General features: G+C 41.0%; 1 long non-coding RNA gene across 1 annotated transcript; it reads left to right on the forward strand.

The window, feature by feature from the left end:
• Positions 1-5,041: 5,041 nt before the first annotated feature.
• LOC148315942 (uncharacterized) lies at positions 5,042-10,417 on the forward strand. The gene is made up of 5 exons (XR_015840504.1): positions 5,042-5,539; positions 6,147-6,310; positions 6,654-6,842; positions 9,117-9,212; positions 10,270-10,417. It is a non-coding gene; the product is annotated as an uncharacterized LOC148315942 (long non-coding RNA).
• Positions 10,418-10,666: the final 249 nt, after the last annotated feature.

Consider the following 10,666-nt stretch of genomic DNA (forward strand, 5'->3'; position numbering starts at 1 on the left):
ATCCTACAGCACTACACATTGTCCATAAACTTCTGCAAAGAAACAGCCTAAGACGATTGTGAATAGCAGTACCTATTAAGCGCCCTCGTACAAACAACAGAAACCTGGGGTGTCACTTGGGCCTGTAAATAGGACTGCATCCTTTCAATAATTCCGGTATGGGTCAAGGCACAAAAAGGAACCAAGACAGTGGCGACTTACTGTCCGGTTTAAAAATGCCCTGACGCCTTTTTTAGACTGAAATAACTTACTAAAGTTTTCGTTTTGTGCCATTCAGAATGGGAGAGGGAGCCAGGAGGTGAAACAGCCGTCTTGCCAGTTCAATCCCGCACACCCTCTGACTCTCACCCTCCGTTCTGCCTTTTTATTGAAACTAACTCATCAATAACTAATCACCAGAAGACAGAAAAGCATCAACAACTAATCACCAAGAGACAGAAAACATCAATAACTCACGGTATAAAGGTCAGTTTAACTAAAGCATCAATAACTAATCACCAGGGACTCCAGCAGGCAGAAAATCATAACCCAAGGTCAGTTTAACTAAACACATCTTCAGGATACGGTGTCTGTGTGTGTGTGTGTTAAAATAACAAGTAAGTGTCTCTGTGTGTGTTCAACATTAATGAGTGTATAAAAACATGATTATGAATACACAAACTGATTACCTATCCTCAGCCCATCTTACATTTCCCCCCTGTTGTGGATTTAAAAATCATGTCCTTACGGCTTTAAGACAGATCATCATAATGAAATCATACAACAGTGTGATCATCAGTGGAGGAGCGAAAACCTCACATTAGGGAAAAATTCCCCTCCTCCCTTCCGGCGTAGAATGAGATCCTCATAATTTGATGACCATCAGGGAATAAAACTTGTCCCTGGGGTGACTTGGTGGAGGCCCTTGCCTCGTTGTAGGAGAGATAAGATAAGATAAGATAAGATAAGATGTCCTTTATTAGTCCCACAATGGGGAAATTTGAGGTGTTACAGCAGCAAAGATATAGATCACACAGAGTCGGCGGCGTAATGTAGCCGTTAATGTATAACATTAGCAGCAGACATTCAGAAAAAGCATGCAAATATACACAGTATAAACGTATCTAAGTGTAAGGAAACACTCCTAATGTTTGTCCATTATACGGAGGGGGAAACGCTGTAATGATAAAAACTACTGAATGATTGAAAATACTGCAATCATAAAAATATTGCAATGATAAAAGTACTGTAATGGTAAGAGTACTGAAATGATAGAAAAGTACTGCATGATAGAAAATACTGCAATGGTAAAAGTACTGTAATAGTAAAAGTACTGCAACGATAGAAAAATACTGCAATGATGAAAGTACTGCAATGGTAAAAGTACTGCAATGGTAAAAGTACTGTAATAGTAAAAGTACCGCAATGATAGAAAAATACTGCAATGATAAAAGTACTGCAATGATAAAAGTACTGTAATAGTGAACATCCTGCAGTGGTAGAAATACTACAGTGATAGAAGTATTGTAATAAGAATACTGTAATGGTAAACAAAATACATCATTGGTCAATATTTAAGTACACCCTTGGCTGAAAGTACAGTAGTAGTTAATATTGCATCCTAGGACTGCACAATTGCACTAATGCCCTCCCGTTTGTAGGCCTGACCCAATGTTCTTGTTAAAAAGTCTGACAGCAGTTGGCAGGAAGGAGCGGCGAAATCTCTCTTTGGTACAGCGAGGGTGTAAAAGTCTGTCACTGAAGGAGCTGTAAAGTGTTCTCAGAGTGTCATTGAATGGGTGGGCTGGTTTGTCCAGCATTGATGACAGTTTTGCCGTCATCCTTCTGCCCCCCACTGAGTCCACAGAGTCCAGGGAGCAGCCCAGGACAGAGCTGGCCCTCCTCACCAGTTTGTCCAGTCTCTTTTTGTCTCGGCCCGAGATGCCTCCTGCCCAGGAGACCACTCCATAGAAGATGACTGATGAAACCACCGAGTCATAGAAGTTCCTGAGGAGTGTTCCCCGAACGCCAAAGGACCTCAGCCGCCTGAGTAGGAAGAGTCTGCTCTGACCCTTCCTATAGAGAGCGTCTGTGTTGTCGCTCCAGTCCAGTTTATTGTTCAGATGAACACCCAGGTACTTGTAAGTTGAGACCCTCTCAACGTCTGTTCCCTGGATATTCACTGGTGCAGGTGGAGAGTGCCGACGCTTGCGGAAATCCACCACCAGCTCTTTGGATTTCCCAGCGTTGATTTGGAGGCGGTTCTGCTGACACCAGTCCACGAACCCCTGCGTAACCCCTCTGTACTCCCGATCGTCATCGTCAGTGATGAGGCCGACAATCGCAGAGTCATCAGAGAACTTCTGCAGGTGACAGGTTGTGGAATTGTATTTGTAGTCCGAGGTGTAGAGGGTGAACAGGAAGGGAGCCAGCACAGTTCCCTGCGGCGCTCCCGTGCTGCAGAGGAGCACGTCAGACACACAGTCCTGTGTTCTCACGTACTGTGGCCGGTTTGTGAGGTAGTTGTGAATCCATGTGATGAGGTGGTGGGCCACTCCCGCCTGCTCCAGCTTGTCTCCCAATAAGGCGGGCTGGATGGTGTTGAAAGCACTTGAGAAATCAAAGAACATGATCCTCACCGTGCCCCCCGCCTTCTCCAGGTGGAAGAGTGAAGTGTGGAGCAGGTAGATGATGGCATCATCCACACTGATGCCAGGCTGGTATGCAAATTGGAGTGGGTCCATTGAGGAGCTGACCAGGGGGCGCAGATGGACGAGGACCAGTCTCTCCAGGGTCTTCATCAGATGAGACGTCAGCGCCACTGGTCTGAAGTTGTTGAGCTCCTTCGGATGGGGTGTCTTTGGAACCGGAACCAGGCAGGATGTTTTCCACAGCTGGGGGACTCTGCCCAGCTTCAAGCTCAGGTTGAACATGTGCTGGACGATTCCACACAGCTGGTCTGCGCAGGATTTGAGGAGCTGGGAGCTGGTCCCATCTGGGCCTGCCGCCTTCCTCGCCTTCATCTTCCTCAGCTGGTTCTTCACCTGAGATGTTGTGAGGAACAAGGCTGAGCAGGAGGAAGTGGTGGTTGTCTGATGAGGCTGGGAACTGGAGCCTGTGGAGAGAGAGAGGGGCGAGAGAGGGGGAGAGAGGGTCTTGTTCGCAGTGGCAGGAGGGGTGGGTGGGGGCTGCATCAGGGAAGCCTGAGCGGGGTCAGACATTTGATCAAACCTATTGAAAAATAGGTTCAACTCATTTGCCCACTGAAGCCCCCCCCCCTTCTGGGTCTTACCTGCTTGTCCGTGGCCTGAGATGGTCTTCAGGCCCCTCCAGACATCCCTGGCATTGTTCCGCTGCAGTTGTTCTTCCATCCGCATCCTGTAGGACAGCCGTCCTTACCTCCCGGATCTTCGTGTATGGTGTGTGTGTGTGTGCACGTGTGAGGACAGGGGCAAGAAGTCCATGTGTTTTTACGTTTCAGTGTCCAGTTTGAGTTCGTCATTCTCAACATTAATCAGGTTGTAATGGTACATTTGGGCAACAAACCTACGATTAACCATCGTCTTTGTCATAAAAATAATGCAACATGAACAGACTACACATAACAAAATGAAAACTATAATTATCCCTATATATTGTTTTTTAAATTCTTCATAGTGGTCATAACATCAATAATTGTTTCATTTTTATTAAAAATTTAAATGCAGTAATGTACTCCAATCAAGGCTGATATTCCTTTATGTACGTCATTAATTTCCAAACAATATCTAATCTTTTTGTTCTGTGGCTTCAACATATTTATCATCTCATCAATATTAGCACCACAGAGTACTGAGTTTCGAGATCCTCACAATAGTCGTTCTCAAAATGATATTTTATTTTTATCAATTTAGCTTTGTTAAGGTAAGATATTTTATTGACAATCTAACATTAATATGCAAAGAACATGTACATTAGTACGAAATGTAAAAGAAAATTGTGGTGGGGGGGTGTGAATTGTTTTCTTCTTGGTAGGGGGGGCATGACAGGAAATAATTGAGAACCACTGGTCTCGTCACACACCAGCTCGGGTTCATTCCCTACCAGAGAAATGACATTCCATGTCCCCAGAGCTAGGCGCTTTATGTTGCCGGGGATTGGACTGCCTTTGACTGCCTCCTAGCTCAAAGGAAACCCAAATTCTTTGGTCCCGCCCACTGGTAGTGAGCCGAAGCCCTTGTATTAAATAATAAATAAATACATAAAATAAAAAAATTAATAAATTTAAAAAACGGACCGATCCACTGCTTGGGTTAGTTTGACCCACCTTGAGATCCGTTCCCACTCAGTGACAGTGTCTACAAGCCACTGCCACCAGGCCAGTGAACCCAACGTCCAGGCAGTGACAAAAAACGTGATCAAATTACATTGCTCATCATAAGGTGTTTGTGAGACGCTCTTTGTATGTTTCCTCAATTAAGACCTGTTTTCCATTGGTGTATTTGAAAAAAGTGGTGAACCTGTTAAATTCACTACAAAACGTTAAGAAGATGAAAGTAATGTTTGAAGGAATATTATTTTTCTATCGACGTGCCGGCGGGCGGGCACAGATAGAGAGTGATAAAGCAGCACCACCCGCGCGGGGCGTGCTGACGAAAAGGCAAGCGCTCCTCCTCTCATCGCGTCCTTATTAAGACAGAAAAAAGACGCTGTTGAATTTGACCTATTCGCAGTTCGAGCAGGTGCTTAACGCTGGAGAATATCACCACTTCGAAGTTCGAACTGCTGTTGAAACGGAGAGGTAAGTGTTTTTCGTTGGGTTTTTTTCAAAACATGCGTCGAGTGCATTTGTTCATAGTTAGAGATAGTTGTGTGGAAAACACTATACAAAGTAGCACCATGGATGTGGGCCTACAACACTGGCCTAGCAAACATGTGCTCCTACATCGACATAATTGACGAGCTCCAGTTAAGCATTGAATAATTATAAAACGTCATGGTGCTTTTACTCATTTAAAGAACTAAACCGACGCGTATTGTCATCCGGTGGTCAGGTTTGCATTGAATGTGAGCACGAGGGACGCTAGCTTGTTGCGTTAGCTTTGCGGAGCTAACAGCTTGCACTTTTGTTATAGAACCACAGAATGCAAGTACCATGATAATTTCTGCCATTAATTTTTGTGTAAGACACGATGTTCACTGGTTAATTACATGATTCTTAAAGCAAAGGTTACTGTGAATGCAATTTTGGTAAGATTTTTGTAGTCGCACTGCATAAATCTGTCTGTGTCTGTTGTTTAAACTTCAATATAAACTATTATGGTTGAAATCGTTAATTGGGATGGAGGAATTGATATTTTTTTAATTTATAATTTATTTTTCTTACACTGATATTGTTAAAACTCCATTTAGCCCATAGTATTAATAATTCTCAACACAATACTGTCTTTTTTCTTTATAGAATAAACAATGCCTTCCCTGAGATGCAGGAAGTCCCCAAAGCAGGATACTATTGAACATGCAGTCAAGGGTCTGGACAAGACTGCAGAGTTAGAAGCGAAGTATATAAACTAATTTAAAGGTATGATGTTAACGCTTTTGCTAAGATATATTATTGTTTTCTGATAACCAAGCTGACATCGTTTTTTAAGTGGTTATTTTACATTAAGAGTGTCTTGACCTTTTCTTTTGCCACTTTTGTCAGTTTCAAGTTATTTCAGTGAGTGTGAAACCTGATGGTAGGAGTTCTATCTAAATTAAGGCTGTACTTGATGACGCCCTCCGGCATTTTTATACCACAATAGACCGGTGAACAAGTCCGATATTGATAGTCTAGTGTAAAGCACGTAATACGTCACAGAGATCACGTGACGCGATCCAATATGACTGTGTACAGTGTATGTCATTGTTTTGAAACTAAATAATCTTAAAGTTTTTTTTTTACGTAACCAGGTGCAATTGACATTTGTACTTTCAGTCCTAATACATACTGGCTAATGCAATGCTGGAAAATGAATTTTGGCTGGTCTGTTCCTTTAAAATCATAAAGAAGGGCTCTGCTCTATCCCTCACAAGAAGCAATGTTTCAAACCACCCTACATTAGTATAGTGGCCCAAATGAATATGATGACTCCTTATTTGTGTGCTTAAAAATATGACGAAGCTAACTTGATTTCCCTGTTAACTAGGTCGAGGAGTATTTACCAAGGCCCCTTTCAGGAAAGACGACTTTATTCTTTATTATGGAGTACAGAGGAAAATTGATAGATTCTGATGAATCTCAACGCAGGAAGATGGATGGAAGAGGCACTGTCTTTTTGTTTGACTTCCGCCGGCAAGAAAAAACTTGGAGGTGAGGCAAAGATTGAGATGTTATCTTATTTTTGTTTTTATTTAAAAAAATAAACACATACTCATCCCATAAGTGTTAGGGGAAAAATCATTCTCTAAGCAAAAATGTATAATTACTTTTATTCATGCGTTGAATCTGTACAAATGAAAATATAGATCATGAAGTCTCAAAGACAAGCTGTTAATAGGGTCTGATTCCAATAGAAATTTCTTGTATGATTTGATTTAGATTTAAAAATTGTGGATTTCCTATTTTTATGTTTTGTGTACACAAGATTGTCTCAAAGATTAATTTCTGACATTGATTGAATAATTGTTTTTTTTTTTTTTTAATCTATTTTAAGTGTTGATGCAGCTCAAGAAGATGGCAGTCTGGGAAGACTGGTTAATGATGACCACATGCACCCCAACTGTAAAATGAAGAAGATGACAACAGAGGACAGACCACACCTCTGTCTGTTTGCGCTCCGAGACATTGATGTTGGCGAAGAAATAACTTAAGACTATGGACCAGCTGGCCTTGGAGAACACAGGTTTGTAAGATGCATCTTTAAGTACAATAACAGAGCCCACTTGTGGTGTTCTGGTGATGTAGTTTCCAATTAGTTTGGCAATCTAATAAATGTATGTGAAGTTTCTATGGAAGTTGAACATGATGACTGACTGGGGGAGTTCTCCATTGTCCACTATCTGTAATTCAAATTTGTGGGTCTGAGTCAAAGTTTGGCTCTGCAGGAACAACGAACTGGTCAGGGAGTGACAGTATTACAAAGTTCTGCGTTACTCCTTTCTGGGCGGTGGCCCTGTTAGGCCATCATATGCCATATTGCAAATATCCCCATTGTGGGACTAATTAAGGACATCTTTATGTTGTGGTTTCCCTACCAGAACCAGCACCAACCCTGTATATTCATGATATAAAACACTGTTTCAATTTGATATTTAGCCTTTCTATACTGTAAAAATAGAAGACCCCAGGCTTTCCTGCGCGCCCTTGCCCAATTGGTGGTGTTCAGGAGACAACCTGGGACTGAAATATCAGTCACAACCAGTGTTGTTTTCGTCACTGATGACTATGACGAAAATACTTCGTTAACGCCCCTTTTTTAATGACGATGACAAGCTATACGAGGTTCTTTTATGACGAAAACATGACGTGATGTACATGAATTTTTTTCGTTGACTAGACAAAATTGTTAGCATGTGGTTCATAAATTATTTTATGTTGCTTTTAGTGAAATAAAGCCACAACAGTTGCCCAACAAAATGTTTTGCTTCTCTGCTTATTTTGGAGCAGTGAGTATTGATTCCACTGTTGCCACTTTTTTCTGTTTGTAATGAAGAATCCTTAGTAGTCCATCCAAAAGTCTTTGTTATTGGGTGGAAACCTTGAATGCCTTGTTTTAACTCAAATGGACTTAAACCCATCCATCCATCCATCCATCCGTTATCTGTACCGCTTCTCCTCACTAGGGTCGCGGGGGGTGTTGGAGCCTATCCCAGCTGTCTTCGGCAGTAGGCGAGGTACACCCTGAATTGGTGTCCAGCCAATCGCAGGACATGCATAGACGAACAACCATCCACGCTCACACTCATGCCTCGGGGCAATTAGAGTGTCCAAGCAACTTGCCATGCATGTTTTAAGAATATGGGAGGAAACCGGATTACCCAGAGGAAACCCACGCAGGAAGGCCGGAGCCAGAATCGTACCTACGACCTCAATATTGTGAGGCCATCATGCTAACCAGTTGGGCCACCGTGCCACTTGGACTAAAACCTTTGTGAATAAATTGACGAAAACTAGGGTAAAACTTTTTTTGCGTTTCCGTCGATTAAAACTGGACTAAAACCCTTTTTTTAGTTTTCGTTGACTAAAACTGGACTAAAACTATAACGAATTGGGATGACTAAATGTGATGTAAACAAATCAGCACTTTGTCCAAATGACTTGGACAAAATCTAAAATGCCTGCCAAAAACAACACTGGTCACAACACGTGTCTACAGAAGATTAATTGGCATGGGCGAAATTAATTAGTTTTATTTCATTCATGAGCTTATGTTTTGTTTTGGGTGGCTAAGGCTTAAAATGTGTAAAAATCTAATCCAACCTCAAATATAATTAATTCAATAAATTTATGATGCTACTAAAACATCGAAGCAGCCTCCTCCAGGCTTTACAGACTCAGAAATGGAGGTATGCGTATCGTGTGCTCATCCTGTCGTGTCTCGAGATGTTAAAATTGCAGTTAGATAGACGTGTGCTGATTAGACAAGACTTCTAATATATCTGGTGTCACAGGATATTTGTCAGTGAATGTGTATGTCTGGTTTGAGGCTCACTCAGCTTTTTCTTGTGTTGTGGGGTCCAGTTGAGTTGAATTGCGAGTCAGGTATGTTGGCCATCTGACACCCAACTGTCAGGTTTGCGTTCGTGGGGACCCCGTAGAGCCATTTTTATTGTTGACATAAATCATAGCTAATCATCTTTTCCTTCATTATCATATGAAATACAGTTAGGAGTTGTATGTGCCTTTACTATGTTATAATCTTAGAACCTACCAGCCACTACAGCTGTCCGACAAGAAGACTTTTGGCTGTCCTGTGCTCCATTGCGGCCCTGGTGGCGTTCAAAAGACAACCTGTGACTGAAATATCAGTCACAACATATCTCTACTGAAGATTAATTGTCATGCGCTAAAGTAATTGGTTTTGTTTCATTCGTGAACTTGTTCGTTAAAATGTGTAAAATTCTGATCCATTTTCTTTTTTTGAATTCATTAAATTAATATTCAACTTGTTCATTAGGATGGAGGACAACCGACAATGACTGAATCGGCTGAGGTTGATGCCACCAGAACATCGAAGCAGCCTTCTCAAGGTTTGACAGACTCTGAAAAGGAGGTATGCGTATCATGTGGTCATCCTGTCGTGTCTTGAGATGTTAAAATTACAGTTAGATAGACCTGTGCTGGTTGGACAAGTTTTCTAATATATCTGGACATAAATCGTAGCTAATAATATTTTCCCTCATCATCATATGATATACAGTTATGCGTAGTGTATGTCTTTACTATGTTACAATCTAAGAACCTACCAGCCACTACAGTTCTCTCATTGGGAGACTTAAGCTTTCGTCAGGCTGTCGACTGCTGCATTGCCCTCTTATTGGCTTTAAGTACACAACCTGTAACTGAATTATCTGTCAGAACAGAACCTATGTGTCCACAGCAGGTGATTTGGCATGTGGATTCTTCAGATTTTTAGAAAATAGGTAAAATTGTGATCAAAAGTTTAAAATGTATAAAATTCTGGTATAGTTTGCAATAGTATATCTATTAAATCATTTCAAAACTTCTTAACAAGGATGGAGAACATTGGCTGTGACCGAATTGGTTGAGGTTTAGATTACCAGGACCATTGAGCAGCCTCCTCGGGATCTACAAATTTAGGAATGAAGATATGCATCCCATGTTACAATCCTGTTATGGCCCGAGGTTTTGAAGTTGCAGTTACATATTGGGCTGGGCGATATGGCTGATAAGTACATAGCGATATAAGTATTTCATATGGGTCCATCGATACACATTGAATTCTTTTTTCGTATTATTTTATTCATTATTTTTTTTATTTTCCAATATTTTCACTGCCCTGTTAAAAAAACATTTAATGTAGTTTTCCTCCCGGGAGCTTTTTGTTACGGTCAATTAAGTGTTTTTGTTAAATATAGCTGCGTAGAATAATTATATGCATTATTATCGTACCACAATGTTTTGGTTTTGCAAATAATTTCCTAAAATCATTCTAATTTTATGACATTATTTTGTCATAATATCATTCATCAATATTTTAGTTTTTTTTTTTTTTCAAATAGAATTAAGACCTTTTTCTGTGCAGATTCCTCTGGGGATTAAGTATTTAATGGGTTCTCAATTTTCTCTTGGACTCTGATGCAACCCAGTCTCCTCCCTTGGACAAAAAATATGGGCTGAATCTTCCTTGGAATAACGACACAGATTCTGACGAATCATTGTCAAATCCTGCCCCTGAACTTTGTGCCTCAGACCCAGACCATATTACTATCCCAAGGCTCAGGAGGACCAAAAGTATACAGGAAAACAACCCATATAGATTTCAGGGAATCTTACAAGCAAATTGCATATATTTTATTGGTCTCCTGCCTTCTATCCTTTATATTTCGTTGTTGTTGTTGTTTTTTAGATTAAAAAAACAGGCTGACTTTGGAATGGAGAAGCATTATTACTCCAACTCAGATGACGGTGGAGATGAATATATTCCGGATACAAGTGAGGCCTCTGATTCAGACGGAAGTGAATCTTTGAAAATTGTGGACCCTC

Source organism: Idiotropiscis lumnitzeri, unplaced genomic scaffold (genome assembly GCF_059441095.1).
Source record: "Idiotropiscis lumnitzeri isolate Australia: NSW breed Sydney's pygmy pipehorse unplaced genomic scaffold, RoL_Ilum_1.0 HiC_scaffold_32, whole genome shotgun sequence".
Taxonomy (NCBI): Eukaryota; Metazoa; Chordata; class Actinopteri; order Syngnathiformes; family Syngnathidae; genus Idiotropiscis; species Idiotropiscis lumnitzeri.